Source organism: Peromyscus californicus, unplaced genomic scaffold, assembly GCF_007827085.1.
Source record: "Peromyscus californicus insignis strain IS unplaced genomic scaffold, ASM782708v3 Scaffold_9__1_contigs__length_137607984, whole genome shotgun sequence".
In the NCBI taxonomy this organism is placed as follows: domain Eukaryota; kingdom Metazoa; phylum Chordata; class Mammalia; order Rodentia; family Cricetidae; genus Peromyscus; species Peromyscus californicus.
The window spans coordinates 50,465,520-50,487,102 of NW_026294617.1; the positions used below are offsets into that span (position 1 = coordinate 50,465,520).

At 35.9% G+C, this 21,583-nt stretch overlaps 1 non-coding gene across 1 annotated transcript; it reads right to left on the minus strand.

The window, feature by feature from the left end:
• Positions 1-9,260: 9,260 nt before the first annotated feature.
• LOC128106859 (U2 spliceosomal RNA) lies at positions 9,261-9,448 on the minus strand. The gene has a single exon (XR_008216895.1). It is a non-coding gene; the product is annotated as a U2 spliceosomal RNA (small nuclear RNA).
• Positions 9,449-21,583: the final 12,135 nt, after the last annotated feature.

Sequence of the window (21,583 nt, forward strand, 5' to 3'; positions counted from 1 at the left end):
CAGTATATTCTCAGCACATGAGAAAGCAACTAACTTTGTTAGAGATATAGTGCTTCTTTTTCTCATTTCCAGCTCTTTGTAGCATTAGAAATAAAATATAGTCCTTTAACGTTTCATTCTGATTTATAATCACTTTCTTTTCAGGACATTAAATTAACAAGTAAAATTTGAACAACATGGAATTTTATTCTTTTTAATAAAATTTGTAACTTACATTTAGACATCTATAGCACTTTTCATTAAGAGTAATTTATTAAAGAGGTGAGTGGCTGTTCTCCTAGCTGGTCACCCCAGCCTCTAGGTCTTAGTCCCAAGAGCACAAACCATGCCCACATATTCCACCACCCCACCCCACCCCACCCCGGGCCAGCAGGAGGCAGACTCCTGCAGGCAGGCCTGACTCCTGCCTATTGGACCAAGAGTTGAGTTACTGTCCTCCCTAACCTAGACACTAGGCCCTAGGTCTAGGCGGACAACCCATGCTCCCCTAACCCCACCCATTGCACCCCAGTTGCAGGGCAGCAGACAAGACTCCTGTGGGCAGTCAGTCCTTCCCACCACCACCTCACATTGGACCCTGCAATCTAAAAGTCCCACTCTCCCCCCAAACCCACCCATCATCCTGAGACTCCAGCAGCTTCCTGAGACAAAAACACTGTTTCCACCAATTGGAGGAAAAGAAGGGTCAACTCCAGTACAAGAATATATTCAACAACATGAAGAACAATATGGCACCATCAGAACCTAGCAGATCTACTACAGCAATACCTGAATATCCCAACATAGAAGAAGCAGAAGAAAATGACCTTTAAAATGACTTTATAAAGATAATATAGGTCTTTAAAGAGGAAATGAAAAATCCCCTTAAAGAAATCAAGGAAAAGTAAAAAAAAAAAAAAAGATTGGGAGAAATCAATAAAGCTCTTAAAGAAAGTCAAGGAAAACAAGAAAAAGCAATCAAACGGGTGAAGAAAACAGCTCAAGACTTGAAAACTGAAATAGAGGCAATAAAGAAGACACAAACTGATGGAATGCTGGAAATGGAAACTCTGAATAAACAAACAGGAACTACAGATGCAAGCATAATCAACAGAATGCAAGAGATGAGGAAAGAATCTCTGGCACTGAAGATACAATAGAGGAAATAGATTCATTGGTCAAGGAAAACATTAAAGCCAACAAAGTCATAACACAAAATGTCCAGAAAATCTGCCCACCATGAAAAGACCAAGGCTAAGATTAATAGGGAGAGGAGAAAAATACCAGCTCAAAGACACAGAAAATACATTCAACAAAACCATAGAAGAAAACTTCCTTCTAAAGAAGGAAATGCCTATGAAAATACAAGAAGCTTACAGAACACCAAATAAACTGAAACCCCCAAAAAGTCCCCTCTCTACATGATAATCAAAACACTAAACATATACCCTCTCAACATAATAATCAAACCAGTAAACATACAGAACAAAGAAAAAGTATTAAGAGCTGAAAAGGAAAAAGGCCAAGTAACATATAAAGGCAGACCCATCAGAATAACATCTGACTTCTCAATAGAGACTATGAAAACCAGAAGGTCCTGGTCAGATATTATGCAGACACTAAGAGATCACAGATGCCAACCCAGGCTATTATACCTAGAAAAACTTTCCATCACCATAGATGGAGTAAACAAGATAGTCCATGATAAAACCAGATGTAAACAATACCTAGCCACAAATCCAGCCCTACAGAAAGCACTAGAAGGAAAAACCCAACCTAAGGAAGTTAGGTGCACCCACGATAAGCAGTAAAGCATATTCTTAGCATTCATGAGGCTCTGAGTTTGATACCAAGAACCAAATGAAGATGAATAACTTATCTGGAAAATAATATTTGATGGAACCTTAATATTATTAACCTACATATATATTGAAGGGTACTGACATAGGCTTCATGGAATTCTTCACTTCTGTTGTTATCAAATGTTCTTCTTGCAATCCTAGGAATTCTTGACAATGCACAGGCAAATGACCAAGAACTAAACTTAGCTCATAGATGTCAATAAGATACATTAATATCACTGTTTTATATATATATATATATATATTTAAATTCTCTCCATTGACAAAGAAATACCATTATAATTTTAATTGTTTTCAAATATTGAATAAGCTTTGGAAAATAAATATTCAATTATTTGTGTTCCAAATGAAAATTCACCAGGAGTCTTCATTTAATGATTTGGTCATAATTTTAAATTGTACGTATGTTTTTTACATGTATATCTTATCCGTACCTGACCAAAAAACATATTGAAAGCAAAGTTCTTACACATTAAGCACACACTAGATGTTCAGTAGAAAGTATTGGAAGAAAGGAACAAGTATAAATCAATGAGCTCAAGTTTTTTGCTTTGGGAACTAGTCCTAAGTTTATAGTTCAAATTTAGCCTGACAGGATGTTCAACAAACCATGTTTCACTTTCATTGAACTAAGAAAATGTATTAACTTTTCTTTTTGATGCATAAAAACAGTCCCTAATAGTATTTTTCTTGTATTGTCAACAATAGATTCAGATTGCCATTTGAATGAAAATTTTAAGCTTCAGGTTTTCTTGTGCTTTGAATGCATTTGTGCTTTTTTTGACTCATTCACATCATAGGGTACAATTTGGCAAGCAATAATTTACCCAGCAATAAACAAAATGAGATTCAGAAATCTAGGAGACACATGTGTGACATGTTTTATTCTAACAAGTTAATTTTTTTTATTAGGAAAAAATGAACTCCAGGAATTCACTTTAGCTCTTACAATAAATTTCATTCAACTGTCTTAAAAATTGAGAAATGTTTTGTCAAGCATTTAAATAAGAAAAATACTTGTTATAAACATCTAAGCTGAATAAGAATAGGGTATTGCAATTTGTGTGTGTAAATTCTAGGAGGTCAAATCATCCATTGTCTACATACTTATAAACTGATGCATATTCATGGAAATGATAATGAGTTTCTAGAACTTTTAAAGTTTCAGTACTATTAGGAACAGAAAGTTAGATAGAACTATGGATGGGCTGAGAGAAAGGAATAAAACCATCACTAAAAAAATTAAATTAAGTGGCTCAGTTGTCAATGGTAAGACAGCAGGCTCTCAGAAGCTCCACTCGTAAGACAGGCAGGTTAAACCCTTGCTGGTAGTCTGTTATGATATGTCTGTAAGCACTTGCTATCATGATTTTATCACATGTGAAAATACTGAAATTTAACATAGTACTTTGAAGGCTTTCCTATGCATCAAGAATACTTCCTATTCTTTTATTGATAATGATGATGATTAATATAGACATATTTAGTTGTGTTAGTGGGTTTTCTAAAAGTCTACTTAGAACCACTTAGAACATTTCAGGTGTGTTCCTGATTATACTTTTTCGTTAGTCAGGCTCTTTGGAAAACTGAGACCAAGATAGGATGAAATATGAAAGTACATTATTAATAAAACCCTGTGCTATGACCTGAATGTTAGTTCACTTCAAAAGTCATACATTGAGACTTAGTACTCAGTATAATAATGTGGATAAGTGTGGCATTTGTGTTATACTATCTTGTGTTGGCAAGGCCTGTGAACACCATTATAATTTTTTATCATTAAGATTAGAGAGATTTTTTGGTCCACCCAATCATAAAGATGATTTCTATAATGAATTATCCCTCTCCAGATACCAGATATGATGGTAGTAATGTTCTTGGGCTTCCGCACATTCAGAACTGTAAGAAATTGATGTATTTAGCTTATTAACAAGCTAGGTTGTGATGATTTTGTTAAGAAAGCCTAAATGTAGTAAGATACCATGTGTGGGATAAATGATAATGTGGGGAAAACCTGAGAGAATTATCAACCATTCTGCAAACTTTTTTCCTTGGGAAGGAAATAAACCATCTCAATGTCTAAGCAAAGGGCGATTAGATCTTCTAGCAATCCAAACACCAACATCACTGGAATTCACAATTTACTCAGAAACTTCAGCATTCTTGACAGTGATGGATTTCAGAGTAAAACAACTTGTGTCTTCTATCCAATTGCATTTGCTATAGTTAGATGTTTAAAAGACCAATTTACCAACTTTTTCTCTAGCTCAATTAAATGAGTTCAAATGGCATATTTAGCAGTAGGATGGTCAATTAACAGTAGATTCTGTTTTACAGGTATCCTTATACCATTTGCAGTTGTTCTTTATAGAGTCCCTTTTCAAACTCACGTCTTACCATGATAACTTTACTTTGAATATCTCACATTCAGTTTCCAAAGAATCCTTTATATTCTTATCATAGATTTGAATCAAAACTTTGTATGACACTAATCTATGCTATGAAAATGGCAGAGACTCTATGTAGTTAAAGTAGACAAAATGTCATTTGTAGCAAGTAGAAAATAAGTGAACATATGGACAGTAAATGTAAGAGCTGTGACACTAGTTATCTTCTTTTACTGCAACCCTGGTGAGAATTCAGGTGAAAAAAACATGTTTTCTGACAGCCAGACACAAGACAATCTTGATAAGAACAGTAGCAAAGATCAGGTACTAAATATTGATCCAGATTCATTTTATTCTTAAAAAGTCTCTGATAAAGCAAAGAAAAAAAATGGTCAAAAATATTTTAACACTGTGGGACAGAGAAGAAACGGCCATCACTATGATAAAAGAATGAACCTTATTAGATTCTGCTATTCCTTGCAGTCAGGCTGAAGATTGGGTGTGGTTTTAATGAAACTCTCAAGAACTGTGCTTAAACATACATATTTTAGGAATGAAACAGAGGTAATGTGCAAGTGAAGATGCCTTTAAGAGGTTGCAGAACTTTTTGTTGCATATTTGCTAAGTGGGAACAGCAAACACGAATGTTCCTATTATTATGCAAAAAAGCCTCTCAGGAATGTCCATTTGTGAAATAATAAGAACAGATATGTTATTCACAAGCTCAGCAGAGCTTTGTGGAAATCCATTCCTTAAGAATTCTTAGCTAGTCACAAGTCTGACATGTATTTTACTTTTTTTTGAAAAATAAGAACAACAAGGAATATAAAGGTAATTTAATTATCTTTTGTAATTAGCTTGTATTTTAAAGAAGAATATTATTTAATATATTTAATAAATTGAAAATAATTAAGCATTTAAATATAACAGAAGTATACATTTAAAATAGAAGAGATATTCAAATGAATCCTGGCAGAGAGAAACTCTCATGAGTGACATAAGGTTGAAAAGCTATTATAAGTTTTCAAATGAATGCTATTTGATTTATACTTTTTTCCAATATGAAATAGAAAAGGCAATTTATGGAGTTTCAGCTTTCTCTTGAAGTTTTAAATATGTTGTCTTCTCTTATTCTGAACTGAATAAATTAAACAATGAAACACATTAAACTTATACATTACCTAATTCTACATATTCTTGCCAGCTGTTCAGATTTTATTGAGTAATTCATTATCAGTGTGCTAGCGTATTTGTGTTGATGAATCACACTGTTATATAAGTAGAACAAATGTGTCCTGGTGATGTATTAACTCAATAACTCAGAAGCAAGCAGAAAGAAAGGATTTGAGAAAGGTTCAATATGACTACTTTTTAAATACATTGCATGTAACACTTAATAGGTGGTACAATGATGACTCAATCATAACTGTTTCAATAGTTCTGTTTTATAATGGGGATATTTTAAAGATGAAAACAATGGAATTTAACCCTGACATCTATATTCCCAATTTTCTCCGGAAATTTGTTTCCATCTACGAGCAAAAGTTCTAATGGCTGTTTTAGTCCCCAGGGTAGAGAGACATTGTTTTGGGGATTATTGAGTACTTTGTTTAGTAATATACAAATAAGATTATTTGAGATTACACTGGGTTTATAGCATAAGGTATAGCATGCCATGAACCTCACTGTAAGAGCACACATTGTCAAACTTTCCCTTGTTTTGTCCACCCACCACTGGTCACCATCCGTTCACTTTAAAATCTATAAAATCAATATTTGTACATTCAAGCTGTTTTGAACCTCTGTTCAAATGTTTGTCCTCTGTTTATCTTATTCCATTTATCATGTTATATTCATGTTGTTAAAAATTACAAGATTCTGTTCTTTCAAGTGACTGAATAGTACCATTTTGTGAATTGCAACACCATTTAGTTCATTCATTTATTTGTTATGGAATGTGTGTAATATTTTGTTTACTAATGTCATATTGTAGCACCACACAGGAGTACAGACTGATTTGGTTATATTCCTAGTTTAACATCACTTGATTCTATGGCAGTTCTGCTATTAGTTTAAAAATATAAAAATAAAAATAAATAAAAAACAAACAAACAAAACAGACCATTTCTCACGCCAGCAACATGAATGTACATTACCATTCACTGTGTGTAATGCTTCCCTGTTCACATTCTATCTAATACTGAATATTTTTAATCTTTTATAATGACTATCCTGTTAACATGGCATGATGTCTCATTGGTTTTTATTTGGTTGCATTTTCTTGAAGACTAATACTCTTGGTCATCTTTCCAAATATATGTTGGTCCTTTTTGCTTTGAACAATGTTTGTTTTGATGAGCTACTGCTTATTTTTAAGTGGAATTTTTTTTTCTTTTTGGTGTTTAGTTATAGAGGTTATTCAGAATACTGAGGTATCTGTTGTTATATAGCCTCTGAGTCTGATTTCATATTTTCTAGGTTGTATCTGCATGTGTAGATCTTCTTCTTCACTGTGAAGAAACTTTTTAATTTCAAGTAATCTAATTTGTGTGACATTGTATCTGTTCCCTAAACATTTGGAGATTCTAGATATTATTGATCATTCCATTAAAATTTTTCTTCTATTTTCCTTCCAGTAGTTTCATTTCTATGATTTAACTTTTTAATCTATATGGAATTTTGCTTTTGTTACTCATAAAAAGTTAAGAGTTCTTCCTATTCCCATGGAGTCTTCATTTATCATGCTATCTCTTTCCTTGTTCTCCCACTCTGTTCCTGATCCAGCTGGGACCTCCTGATCCCCTAAGTTCTCTTTCCCCCAACCCTTGCCCTCCATTACCCCCCTCACCCCTAGTTTGCTCATGTAGATCTTATCTATTTCTCTGTCGCTAGGCAATCCCCTTGTCTTTCTTAGGGTCCTCTTTACTAGGTTGCCTCCCTGGAGTTGTGAGTTGCAGTCTGGTTATCCTTTGCTTTATATCTAGTATCCACTTATGAGTGAGTACATACCATGCTTGTCTTTCTGACTCTGGGTTACCTCACTCAGGATGATATTTTCTAGTTCCATCCATTTGCCTGCAAACCTCATGATAGGATGAAGAGTGCTAGAGAGGTCCCCAGAAATCCACAAAGATACCTCCACTCTATATTACTGGCAACCGTCGAGAGAATGCCTGAGCTGACCTACTCTGGTGATATGATGGCCGAATACCCTAACTGTCATGATAGAGCTCTCATCCAGTGACTGATGGAAGCAGATGCAGAGATCCCTGGCCAAGCCACAGATGGAGTTCTAGGAGTCCAATTGACTAGAGAGAGGAGGGATTATATGAGCAAGAGATATTGAGACCATGGTTGGAAAAAGCACAGGAACAAATAGCCAAACTATCAGAAACACATGAACTGTGAACCAATAGCTGAGGAGCCCCAATGGAACTGGACCAGGCCCTCTGGATAAGTGAGACCATTGATTAGCTTAAACTGTTGAGGAGGCCCCCAGGCAGTGGGACCAGGACCTGTCCTTGGTGCATGAGCTGGCTTTTTGGAACCTAGGGCCTATGCTGAGACACTTTGCTCAGTCTTAGGGAGGAGGGGACTAGACCTACCTCAGCTGAATCTACCAGGCTGGGCTGACTCCCCAGGGGGGACCTTGCATTGGAGGAGGTGTGAATGGGGGAGGGGTGATTGGGGAGGAAGGCTGGGGTATGGGAGGAGGGAGGACAGGGGAATCCATGGCTGATATGTAAAATTAAATTAATTATAAAATAAAAATAATTTTTTTAAAAAATTAAGAGTTCAATCTTGTACATGTGGATAATAAATCTTGCCAGAACCATTAAAAAGACTCTGGTGTATGTTCTCAGGATTGTAAAAAGAAAAGTAAGTAAAAGACCAATTTCCTAAAATGCATGATTTGCTTATAGCCTTTCTTCTGTTACTTTGGCCATGGCTTTCTTTAGTTATTAACATCGTACTGCCTTTTAGACAGTATCTAATTTAGCAGATATTGACCTAGAACTTGCTGCAATGACTAGTGTTGACTGTCAACCTGACGCTACCTGTAATCACCTAGATGGCAAAATGTAAATTACTGCTGTGGAAAATGATCTTGGCTGTTATGCAAGATGAGAGATATAACCTAACGGACTATTTCCTTGAATTGGGTTATGGAGTTCTTCATAAAAAAGAAAATCAATTTAGGATGAGTTTCATCCCTATCATCTCCTGACAACACATGCTTCAGTGACTTTCCTGTCTTGATGGACTGAATTCTGGAACTGTGAGCTAAAAGAAGTCTTTCCTCCTTTAAGCTGCCTTCTTACTAGATGCAAGAAAAACACCACCAATCACAAAAAAACCAAAAATAACTTACACACATGCTGGCTAGTCAAAGATGCCTTTGAACTTCTCATCCTTTGGTATCCACTTCCTAAATGCTGTCATTAAAGGCATGCACCCTTAATACTCTTCATTATGTGTACTGGGAATTAAATACAGAGTTTGATAAATGCTAGGCGTGTGTCTAACACATTGGGACAAATCAGGAGCCCAATGCCAAACAGTTTTAATGACTGTAAATTTCTCACAAATTTTGAAATTATGCAGTATAGTGACTTCTAACCTGTCATTTGATGCAAGATTTTTTTGGTTTCTAGGGATTCATGATTCCATTTAAAAGACAGTTCTTTTGTTTTTTTTCTGGTTCTGTGAAAATGTCATTATACAGTGATTGCAATAAATCTGCAGATTGCATTGAGCAGTTTGTATGTTTAACAATAGGGATCTAGTCTGAGAAAACGTGATGCTAATCTATTTTATTTACTCTTCATTTCTTCCATCAGTGTTTTAAGATCTTCATGGTACAATTATATTTCATCCATTTGTTTGTATTTATTTATATGTAATTTTATTACTATTGTAATTATGACACTTTTATTTTGGACAAGTATGCTATTGGTTTATAACATGATACAGATTTTATAGGTTGGTTGTATATTCTGGAAGACAGAAAATTACTCTATTTTGTTACAAAGTGAGGGTCACTGTGACTGAAGATACTAAAATACCAGATCAATATGTGTAGTACACAAAGCAGCTATTTCAATTCTCTGCTCCTAAAATCCACTTAATGTATCATCCTTAGAGAGAGGACATATCATAAATTACACTGATAAAAACAGACAGGACATTTGTTCTTATATCAATGGCTGAAATAGATAAAATTGTGAGAAGTATTTATTAGATCTAATAGATTTTTGTGGCACTTCTGGAATTTTCTATATATAAAATCTGTCATCTCCCAACATTATATTGCAATGTGTTCTTTCTGTTCAAATCTGTTCTATGCAGGAATGGAACACTATGTGAATAAAAGGAAGAATGGTGCTACTTATGTTATTCGTGTTCTTAGCAGAAAGTTTTCAGAATTTCCACTTTGGTGTAATGTTAACTTTTTGCAGGTAAATGACCTTCAGTACACTGATGTGCAGACCTTATATTCCAATTCCATCCCATATTTGATAAAAAAAAATTGAAATTTATCAAATGCCTTTTACACACCTATAGAAATGGCTTTCTGTTTCTTTACCTTTATTCAGTTGAAGCACCATGTTTATCAATTTCTGCACATTAAATATAACAATATTTATTAAGGTTAATGCCTTCCCTCCTATTGAATAGGTTTTTAATCAGTATATAGTTGAATTTATTTTCCTAGAATTTTGTTGAGGATTTTATTTGGATCCGTGATCAATAAAGAAGTGCTCCTGTGGTTTTCCTTTCAGTTCCTGCTTCCTCGTGTGGTTTTGATGTAAGGTTACTTCTCGTCTTATGGAAAACTTTTGTGTAAAGTTTTGTCAAGTAATTTGCACATTTCTTCAAGGTTATCATAACTTTTTATAATAACTTCTCAGGAGGCCTGCTATGTGCATAGTGTCAGTTTTACTGTGTTCATTTTCATTTCTGATTTTACTAATATGAGCCTACTCTCTTTTTCATAGTCTAGCTAAGAATTCCTGTATATTTTGTAATTTTTTGAAGATCCAGATCTTCATTGAATTTTATATATTGTTATATCTACTTGACTTATTTTTATCAATATCTTACTATATCTTTACTCCTGTGATTGTAAGGTAGCATTTCTGCTTGTTTCTTTGGATGTGTTGGGGTGGGGAAAGACATTTCCTCCCAGTTCTCTTCTGCTCCCAGCAGCAGGAGCCATCTCAGTTCTTTGTTCTGGAAAAAAAAAAGTATTATTTAACTTCAGATTTTTCAAACAAATTAAATAAGAAAATACTTAGGACCCGTCTTTCACTTGTTACAATTAATAAGGTTTTTTTTTTTTTTTTTTTCTCTCAGTCTCAGAGTTAACTAACTTTAATTTAGGAACCAAAAATTTCCCAGTGTTACTTGTCTTCTGTAACTGCTCCACTTCTCCATACTCAAAGAATTGACTTTCTTTATCTTTACCTATAACTTGTTTCAGACAACAGTATCATACAAATAAATGAACACTGGCTAAATCCAGAGACATTTGATAGGGGTTAGAGTCACTGACATAAACAGCTTCACAATCACCCAATTAAAGAAAGCTCTATTCATCTGCACCAACACTGTACAATACTTAACAATTAGCATGAGACTATTTTTCTGCTGTAAACATACTATATACTGCTCCAGGTATACATGCCTATTTGAGGAATAAACAACAGTAGCCAGGTATAAAAGAGAATTCAACTCAAGGAGTTACAATTGTAGCTTTCATTGTAGATGCCTTGAGCCTTTCTATTCTTGCTGCTTCATCCTTCCTAGAATGATCTGTTCAACTTCTTTCAAAGCTGAATTCTTTCTTAGTTATTCAGGTCACACAGAAAAGGGGTTTTGCAGTTAGGCCTCTCTGGCTACCAAATTTATTCACAGTTTGTATACTCATGATTATTTTCCTTCTTTATCACAAACTTCATTATATAAAAATAAACTTTATTTGACTAGCCAAAGTCTGCTAACCATCTAGAAATTACTATTCACATACATAGACACACATTTACTATTTAATTAATAAATTTGTGTAGGATTATATTACTTGAATTAATGAAGAGACTATCTCTATAATGTAGTACTTGTACTTGTATTTGTAGTACCACTTACTGTTAGCTATGTTACAGAAGTTACTTAGGCATTCATCAACAGAGGAATTGACATAGAAAGCTTTATTAAATAGTCATGCTGTCATTCTCCTTTCCAAACATTTATGTCTCTATTCATAGATTTGTGCTACTCTCAAACTTAGGCAGTGAGACCTCTTTTGAATATAATTAATAGTTAATGCAGTGGTTCACTGGGAGCTTGAGGGACAGTATAGTCAGAGTGCTCAACTATAGATGAATGTTCTATATCATTCCCTAAGCCACCAAATACCTCACACAATGCCACAGACTAGGGGGATGAATGAATCCAAAGGCCAGAGGAGGGGGAGGGGAGATTTGAAATGCATGATATGACTTTCACATACATGAACTTACATCATCTGTGTTTATCTACACTAGACATATACAAGATCACGCCAGTCAAAATTCTAGCATGAACAAGGTTAAGACTTCATTGTTCCCACCACTAGGTGAGGAACTATGGACAGATGATGGCTATTGGAGAAAAAAGGAACATTTTTCTTTTGGGTATTAAGGTTGGTATATATCCCACAAAACAGTGAACAGCTAGACACCTATACATTTATAGGCAGCACTAATAAAATTTAGTGATGTATTGACTAAAACAAAAAAAGAAGAAACAAAGTTGTGAAGCAGATGTGTTGGTGGTTCCTGGGAGGACCTGGAGAGAGGTTGTGGGGTGGGTGGATATAAGCAAAACATATTGTATACATACGTGAAAATTGTCTACCTATCATTTTAAAATGTTATTAAAAATAGAAACAAGATGTGGGGATCCCAGAGATGCCTCAGGTGATGAAATAAAGAAAGATGAGTTACATCTGTAGAACCAACAAAAAAAAAATGCTAAGTAGAGAGAAGCATACTTAAAATCCCAATGTTGGAAAGGGGGAAACAAGTCTGGCTCCTTGGACAACCTGATTTATGAGCTCACTGTCTCAGAAAACAAGATGGATGACAGCTGATAAATGATTTCAGAGAATGACCTCTGGCTTCCATACATACATGTGTATGTGGGCATGCCCACACAATATGTATATGAAAACATCTATAAATACCTCTACACAGGGAAAAATAATCTCATTAGAATTTTATTCAATTGTAAAATATGAAATCATGTTATTAATGAAAAAATGGATACAACTGGAGATTTTGAAGCAAATTATGTCAGTCTCAGAAAGACAAATGTTTTTCATTTGTTAATTATAGATTTGTATTAAACCATAAAATTGTGCGTGTGTGAGGCATGAACATAGAAGCAAAAACAAATAAGACTGTTTGTTGCAGATCAAAATAGGACAAAGGGGTGAGGGTAAAAGAGAGGAGAAAGTAATAGAATATGTGATTAATATGGTCAAGGTACATTATATGTTTATGTTACGTGCTTATATGAAAAGGTCCTTATGAAACCTGACACTATGTACATTGAATATGCACCAAAGAAAATGTTATTGTTAGTGAAGCCATACCAATGCAAAGTCAAATGTATGCACTCAAGCCAGTGAAAGAACACTTGTTTCCCATAAACTGTTATCCTCTCACATTTTTTTTCCAGCATGTAGGCTATGTGAACTGCCCAAACCTCCTTTACAGTGCTACTCTTCTCCACTGAATGACTGAAAACTAAGAGTGGAAATTGAAATTAACTATTTGCAAACATCCCCATTAGGCTATTTTTATTATATACCCAAACTTGAGAGTCAATATCTCACATATTTTTGTGCCTATACACGTGAATCCTGCAATCCTGGGATGGAATTCTTGTATGACACTTTTAATGGAGAAAGACATGGCAGACATAACTCATGAATCAGGTGCTTCAACATGATTCTCTACCTTGAAACGGTTCTTTATTCCTACACGGAAGAAAATAAATCTACCTGGCCATTAAAAATTTTTGAAATCTGTGAAAGTCACTTGTTTTAAGACTCCGTTTCCTAGAACTTTTCACTACTTGTTTTAGCCTGAGGCAACAAATTGCTTTTTCAGACTCAAAATGATACCTACCCTCTTGAAGGCTTTTCTCTACCCAAAATAGAAGTTTCAAATTTTTGCACTTGAGACGTTTTTATATTATTCTTTAAAGTATAAATGTCAGCAAGTCAGTGTAATCATATACATTTGCTATCATATACCTTTAAAATGCTTACTTTGATAAAAGGAATTGCAGTCATTAGCACATTGGAAAACAGATAATTCTTTACGTTTGAGGCTGATATAGGATGTTCTCACGAAATCCAAATCAGTCTTATCTTCAGGCAAATGAAGTCTCATTTTTGAGTTTCTTTCTTTCTTTTTTTTTTTTTTTGTCTTTCTGAGTGTCTGAAAGGAATTTCATTCTAACTAGGGAAGGTGTTTTTAGAGGGTATATAATATAAATGATGACAGGTTTATAAAGAAGTAACTATTGTTGTTGAAGTTATCTACTACTTTTTCATGTGATTTCTTTGCCCGTAGCTAATGCCACAGAACTGCCATACATATACAAGGCAATAAATTTTTACAGAACTTGGGGATTTGGAACTGGCTTTATATTTATAATTCCATGCTATATATGTTTAAGCCAGTTTTATGACTTATGATAATCTCTTTTCTAGAGACATGACTATTTATGAAAGGTAAATCTATATGAGCCGTATTAAGGAACTTCACAGAAACTTAACATTCAATGGCATTGTTGCAGTAGAGTTTCTTTTTTCATTTTTTTATTTTTTGGATTTAATACTTGACTATTCTATTTACACTATTTCCACTCTCTTTCCACTCTAACTTTTATCATGTCCCTCCCACTTCATTCTTAAATTCATGACATTTTAAAATTATTATGAATGCACATACACACGCACACACTAAGTCCATTTAGTGTTATACATATGCTTACCACTGTAAATTGGATAGCTGATCACTGGCTTCATCTCTGGAGAAACCAGATTATCTCTCAGCAGCCATTAGCCTATAATGTTTCATATTTCAAGATTCCCCGCTTCCTCATTGTGATGTAGACTGGAGTTGTCAGTGTGCAGGTAACTATATTGTTAAAATTTCATGGGTGCAAATCCCTGACATATATAGAAGACACTATTTCATAGTGAATGTCCTAGTTCATTGGCTCTTAAAACCTTTTTGCCTTCTTTCCCTTGATAGTCTCTGGTCCTTAAGTGTAAGGATTCTTTTGTAGATGTATCAACTGGGCATAGACCTGCCACAGGCAGCTGTTCTCTGTATTTTGACCAGTTATGAATTTCTGTGATGGTCTCCATCTGCTGCAAAAAAAAAAAAGAAAGAAAGAAAGAAACCGTGGTGAGGAAAAAGAGCTTCACTTCTCAGTAAATACAATGATAGATGTCTAGAATGGAGTTAGAAAGTGTTCTAGATTAGGAAAGTGGCAGTAATAGGCTCTCTTCTTCTAGGGTCCATGATTACACCAGCCACAGGAGGTTGGCTATGTTTTCAGTACCAAGGATAAATCGAATGGGCTTTAAGTCCAATAGATAACTATTGGTGCACTCAAGATAGAAGTGCCACTGCTGCTGCCTTGGGCAGGTCTTGCTCTGCTGGTCATTATTGTGGTTCATAGGCTTTGCAGCTGAGTCGAACTTCTATTGCGTTTCTCCCCATGAACTTGTGTAGCAACTTCTAATACTGTTAATACCCTCAATAGGGTCTTACATTCCATTTTTTGAGGCAACAAAGAGTATCAAAAATACCCTGTATTATTTTTGGAGTCTCTTGGACTTTTCTGACCAACAACTTGAAGGGGATAATGTGCCACTCAAGAGCCATAAGAAATTGAAAAAAAAAAATAAAACAAAACTACTGAAGTTTCTTGACTATTACACAAACTGATGTTTCTGGGGGAAATCCTTAGTATCCCATAGGCCAGGGCTAGATTGATAAAAAAAGCAAACAGCAAATAATTATGCCCATGATATTAAGAGCAACACATAGATATTAATTTAAATATGCAATAAGAATATCATCAAGGAAAGTTATACATAAAATCTATTAATATAACTGCAGTATTACAGCAGGTTAATTAATCAATAAAATGTACTGAAAGGAGCATTTCATTACTTAACTTCTATTTATAAACAAATTATTGGCCCAGAGGAGCCCGCGCCTCAAGCAGCAACTGCCTGAAGACCAACTCAGCTGCCATCCACACCCAGATCTATTGCTTTGAGTAGGTCAAATTCAACACCTACTTTTGAGCTGCTGGACTTCAAGGAGGAGCCAGTGCTACAGAACCGGATCAGGGACTGTGTCATTGTCACTGAAGACCTGAAGCATGGCTGTGATAGATGGTGATGGCAGCAACTGACACATGCCATGGAGCAGCTCTGGGGAGCCTGGGGGACCCAGGGAGGCCTTGCAGAGCTTGCAGTATCTCTGGAGCAAGTGAAAAAAGGCAGGTCCAATGGGAAGATGCTTTTTAAAAAGTGGACTCATGAAATTGGAAAGAAAGATGGAGACTCTCCAGCAGTGGGTGAGCAAAACACAAAACAGCAGAAGTGGTGAAGGAGGGTATGGGAGTAATACAGGAGCACGGCTGGAAAGTGATTTGGGAGCACAGCCACTGTGGACAAGGAACATAATTTTACTGAGTAGAACTGGTCTGATGCTTGTGGGCCTGCTGACAGCTTAAAGTAGCCACTATTGCTCTCTATGCTTTGAGGAAGAGAGCCCAGGCCTGGGGCACTGCCTTAAGCTACAAGTACAATGGTTATGCCCAGTATCAAGTTGGCCACGGTGGCCAGTGTCAAGAGCATGGGAGGAGTGTGAGGAGGAGTGTGGTGGTTGAGACCTTGCTTTGATCCTGCCCCAGGATGCCCTGCCTAGCAGCAAGACCACCCTGACTCGGGTCAACAGCAGAATATCTGAGATGAGTTTCACTGATGGTCCAGTATTTATCGTGCTTCAGGAACCAGTAAACTTGAACCAGACCAATGGCTTGTGGCAATGACTATTTGCATGTAACGGTGTTTGAGTAAAAACTGTACTGAGTGACACACTGCAGTCTCTAATGCCACTATGATAAATGATTTGCAGTGGAGAGGTAGGAAAGATGGATGAAAGGAGTGATGCATATGCAGTGGACATAGTCGGAACCATGTCAATGTCCAAGGCCTTAGCTGCCACCAAAGCCATGTTGATGTCTATTATCTGTGCTGCCAATTGAGGCTATGTTGACGTCCATGGTCTATGCTCCTGCTGGAGGCCATGTCTGTGGTCCTGCTGGTCTGTTTATGTCTGAGGCCTGTGCTACAGCAGAGGGCTGTGTTATGTCCATGATCTGGTGGTCTGTACTGCCACCTAAAAACATGCTGAAGTCCATGGCAGGTGCTGACTGGAGGCCATGTTGATGTCTGTGGGCCTTGATGCTGCTGGGGGCCATGTAAATGTGAGTGTGAGTGGCCTGTGTTGCCATTTGAGGCCATATTGATGTCTGTTCATGCTGCCAACAAGAGCCCTCTATGGGTCTGTAGTCCTACTACAAAGAGGGGCTGTATGGATGTCCCTGGCCCATGTTACTACTGAAGGGCATGGGGATATTCATGATTTGTTCTGTCACTGGAAGCCTTGTTGATATCCATGAGCCACACTGCCAGGGAAGGGGGCATGTTGATGCCTGTGGTCCATGCTACCACTGAGGACCATGATGAAGTCCATGGTCCTCTTGCTGTCAGGGTCAGGGTTGGTGTTCATAGCCTGTGTTTCCACAAAGGGCCATGTGATGTCTGAGGTCTATGCTGGTCACCTGAAGCCATCTTGGGTCTTAGAGCAGGGCTACCACCATGGACTGTGTTTGTGTCCAAGTCCTGTGGTGCCACTCAATACCATGCTAAGGTCCATGGAACTTGCAGATGCAGGAGACCAGGTTGATGTCCTTGGTCTATGCAGTCACCATGTGGAAGTCCATGACCTGGGCTCCTGCTGACTGTAAAGGACAAGAAAGCTTCCTCTACAGTAGTATTAATGACTGCAGACTCACAGCTGAGAGACACAGACACAGACACAGACACACAGACACAGACACACACACACACACACACACACACACACACACACACACACACACATACACAGAAAGCTACTCTAACAACCCACATCCCCACCTCACACTTTGAAAAAAGTGACAACTTATCAAAGAGAAGTCTTAGAATTAGTGGTGGGGATGCTGAATTGAGCTCTCTACAACAGATGGCTACACACAAGGGTGGGGGTAGGGAGGGACTCACTTTTCTTTAAGGAGCTATCTGCCAGGAGTTTGACCATGCTTCACTGATTATGTGAACAACACAAACTGGACATTGTTTCTTTATCTTTGGAGGAGGCCATAAGTAAATCTTGGGAAGACATGGGATGGCTAGGAAGTAAGAGTGATTGAGGTGCCTTAAGTGAAATTCCCAAATAATCAAGAAAAATATTCTGGAAAAAATTGAAAATTAAAAAAAGAAATTCTCAAATGACATATATAATTATTTAGAATCTCTGAGGAATTAAATCATGGAACATTCTCATAACACTAACTTAAATTCTCTTTATGTTGCATAATTATAAGCTAAAATTTTGCATAAACTCAAAACTGAAGATTTTATTTTCTAATTTTTTTGTCATATAAGATAGATTCAACACAATGTTTAAAAAATTCTTTGGGGAATGCAGCAATTCATTTTGAGAGATATCAATAAATTAATTTTGATGGCAATAATTTAATATTCTCCATGCAAATAACTAATATTGTATCATTTGATATCAGTAACAACATCATGCTTATTTCTTCCACATAATAACATTGGTTAGGTTGTACACAGGAAAGATGACATTAAAATATGTCTCTGGCCACAAAGAACTCAAAATCCTTATTTACAATCTATATACTACTTAGGAAAAATATCAGATATTTCCTCTCTCATTTATTTCCAAATGCTAAGTCTGGAGTGGTACACAGTTTTTATAATTTTCAGAAGTGAGTTTCTCCATTTGTTAGATTCTGTTGCACTCTGGATTTATTTATAGTGCATGATTGTGTTAATTATAGATATATATTATGTTATTCACTTTCATATGTGAATACATATTCATTAAAAATGCACATTAAACAAATAAGGTCATGATTTTAGATTTGTAAATGTGTATATATATATGTGTGTGTGTGTATATACATATATATGTGTGTGGATATATATGTATAGGCATGCATATTTATATGCAAAAATGTATATTTAAGCTGAATTCCATAAACAGTGCCTCACTTAGCCAATAGCAGAGAAGTTTCCACCTTATTTTTTGATACAAGCTCATTCAATGAACCTGAAAATAACAGATTGAATAAGGCTCTATAGGAAGCAAAGTCCCAAGATCTATTTGCCTCTGCTTCCCCCAGTATAGGAATTAAAGGCACACAGCACCAAACGGACCTTTGTGTGTGTGTGTTGGTAATCTAAACTACCCTCCTCAGATTCAGAGTTCCTCCTTCCCAGCATCTTGGGGGACACATGGACCTCCCTGGGAAGGGAAAATAAAGTAAATTTTGCAGGTGGATTGGAGGCAGGTAGAGACGAGAACAAGAGAGATCAGTAGGGGAAGGAAGGACGAGAGAGAATATGGGGAGAGAGGACTGGAACTGGAGGGCATTTGAGGGCAATGTAGAAAATTAGTGCAGTGGAGCCTTCCTGGAACCTATGAGGTCGACCCTAGTGAGGACTCCTAGTAATGGAGGAGATGGGCCCTAAAGAGGCTTGCCTCTCTACCTCCCTGATCTCACCTCCTCATCCACTCCTTAAAGAGGGTAAGGCCTCCCTTGGGGAGTCAACAAAGTCTGGCATACTAAGGTAGAAACAGGACCAACAACCCCACCCCCGTGTAAAGGCTGAGCAAGATATCCCACTATAGAAAATGTTAACACACAATTTTAATGTATGCACTGTTCTGAGACAATGTATGTGGATTTTAAAGTAGCCATCACTGAAATGCCTCAGCAATCAAATGAAAGTCATTTTGAATCAATAATTCAACTTTATAAAATAAATATATAAAAATTATGTCATCCAGAGCCACTATCATAAACCTTTATAAAGTGGTTTCTATAAATCTGAAATCCATGATGTGTTATTATAACAATATTGAATTTTTTAACAAAGACAAGAAAAGTATAACAGGAATGAGTTTCAAAAGAAACACAAAGAAAAACAAAAATAAAGAGGATGTTCCACATAGTATTTTATAAGTAAATAATTTGAACGCAAATTATCTGAATACTTCAGTCTGAACAATTATACTGGCAATGTGGATTAAAGTTTTAAAAATAGTCAAGCTATATTCTTCTGTTTATAACACATTCATTTGAATTTAAAGATCATGGAGAATTGAAAGTAAAAGGATAAGAAATCATACTTTTATCAATGAAGTCCAGGAGTGTAATCATGATTATAATAAAATGTAGACAGTTTTCATTATAATGAGATGAGGAAAAAATAATTTGAAAATAATTGAGAAAGAATATCTTCAAAATAAAAACCAATAAAACACATACTGTATGTCTGTGCGTGCGTGTGTGCGTGTGTGTGTGTGTGTGTGTGTGTGTGTGTGTGTGTGTGTGTGTGTGTATGTGTGTACCTAAAAGGGTAGATTAAGGAAAAAGTAATATCTTCATTTTTATATGAAATTTTTCAATACTGTGTGCAATAGGAATGTTCTACATATGCCTATATTTCCTGAGATTTTTATGAAGAATAACACAAGGAAAAGACTGTATTGTCTAACATTAAAAAATAAAATCTCATCACTTAAACTAGAATAAGAATCAAATCATCATCTGATGTTCCTCAGAGGACCCTACTTGCAAGCAGGTAATGGGGTAATATTTTTAAACATGTTCAAATACTACTTCTGTGTTCTGCTGTCAGAGTGAACACCAGCTGTGTACTTGCTGATTGCTAATCTCAAAGGCGTGAGAACAGCAGGTGTGCCTTTGTGTTTGGTAGATCATGTCTTGATAACTTTTTCCAAAGTTGAACTGAAATGCACCAGATTTTGCCTCTTATTAATATTTTGTTACTTTTGAGATTAGATATGAATATTGATGAGTGAAATTGAAGGCAGTACCAAGGAAGGAGTTTGCCAGTCTATGGGACCATTAATGATCAATGTCACAATAAAAAGTCATGGGTCAAGAGACACAAGAATGAAGTGTCCCTGTTTCTCCGGGGTAAGGATGGATTCCCTGATACAAAGTCAGACTCCAGCCAGGCAACTACCAAGGCATCAGGAAAGTGACAGTGCTTGTTTCTATCAGCTTTACACCCAACAAATACATCGCTTGAAGAGAAGTGAAATTTCACAGTTCTGAAAAGCCGCCTGACAATGTTTCTCTGAATACTAAGATTTTATTTCCATAATACAATAATGTCATGCTTGTTTTACATGTGCATATCTCCTAGAAAATTTCTCTTGTTTGCCTTAGATATCCGTTAGTACTATATATATAGCATTTACACTGCTTTTGGAGGTGGTGATTTTTGTACATGGAGACAGAATCATCTGTAGCCCATACTGGCCTAGAACCAACTGTGGAGCTGAGAATGACAGTGACTCCTGACTGACTGTTCTGCTCCTGCATCTCATCAACTGAAATTACGTGCATGTGTCCCTAGGGCCAGTGTCTCTATAAATATTTCTTGATGGATGTGTTTGGCAGGAAAAAGTTGGAATCTGCCTATACCTTCATTTCTAGGGTAGAAGGTGAATAATATTACAAACAGAATTTTACAAATATGGTATACCTAAAATAGCAGATGAATATTAAATAATTTTATGAATAAAATGATATATACACACTGACTATTGCATATTAATATGACAATAATAATTATTATTTCATATTTGACAAATTCAAATGCAACATATTTTAAGAAGAAATATCACTATCTAATGATATCAGTCATAAGTGTTAGGATAGGTACCTGTGGATTTTATAGAACATTAAATGTGATTGAGAAATATAGATTAAGGCAAAAACTAAAATAAATTTAGATAATGCTAAGATATTACTAGTACAGATTGCCATAATTTGCCATATTTCTCAGTATTTGAAAATTCATAATGGAGCTGCCATGTTACATCAATATACCAACTTAAATTGCACATTTTTTTTATATTTTATATTTATTACTTTTAAGTGAGTGTG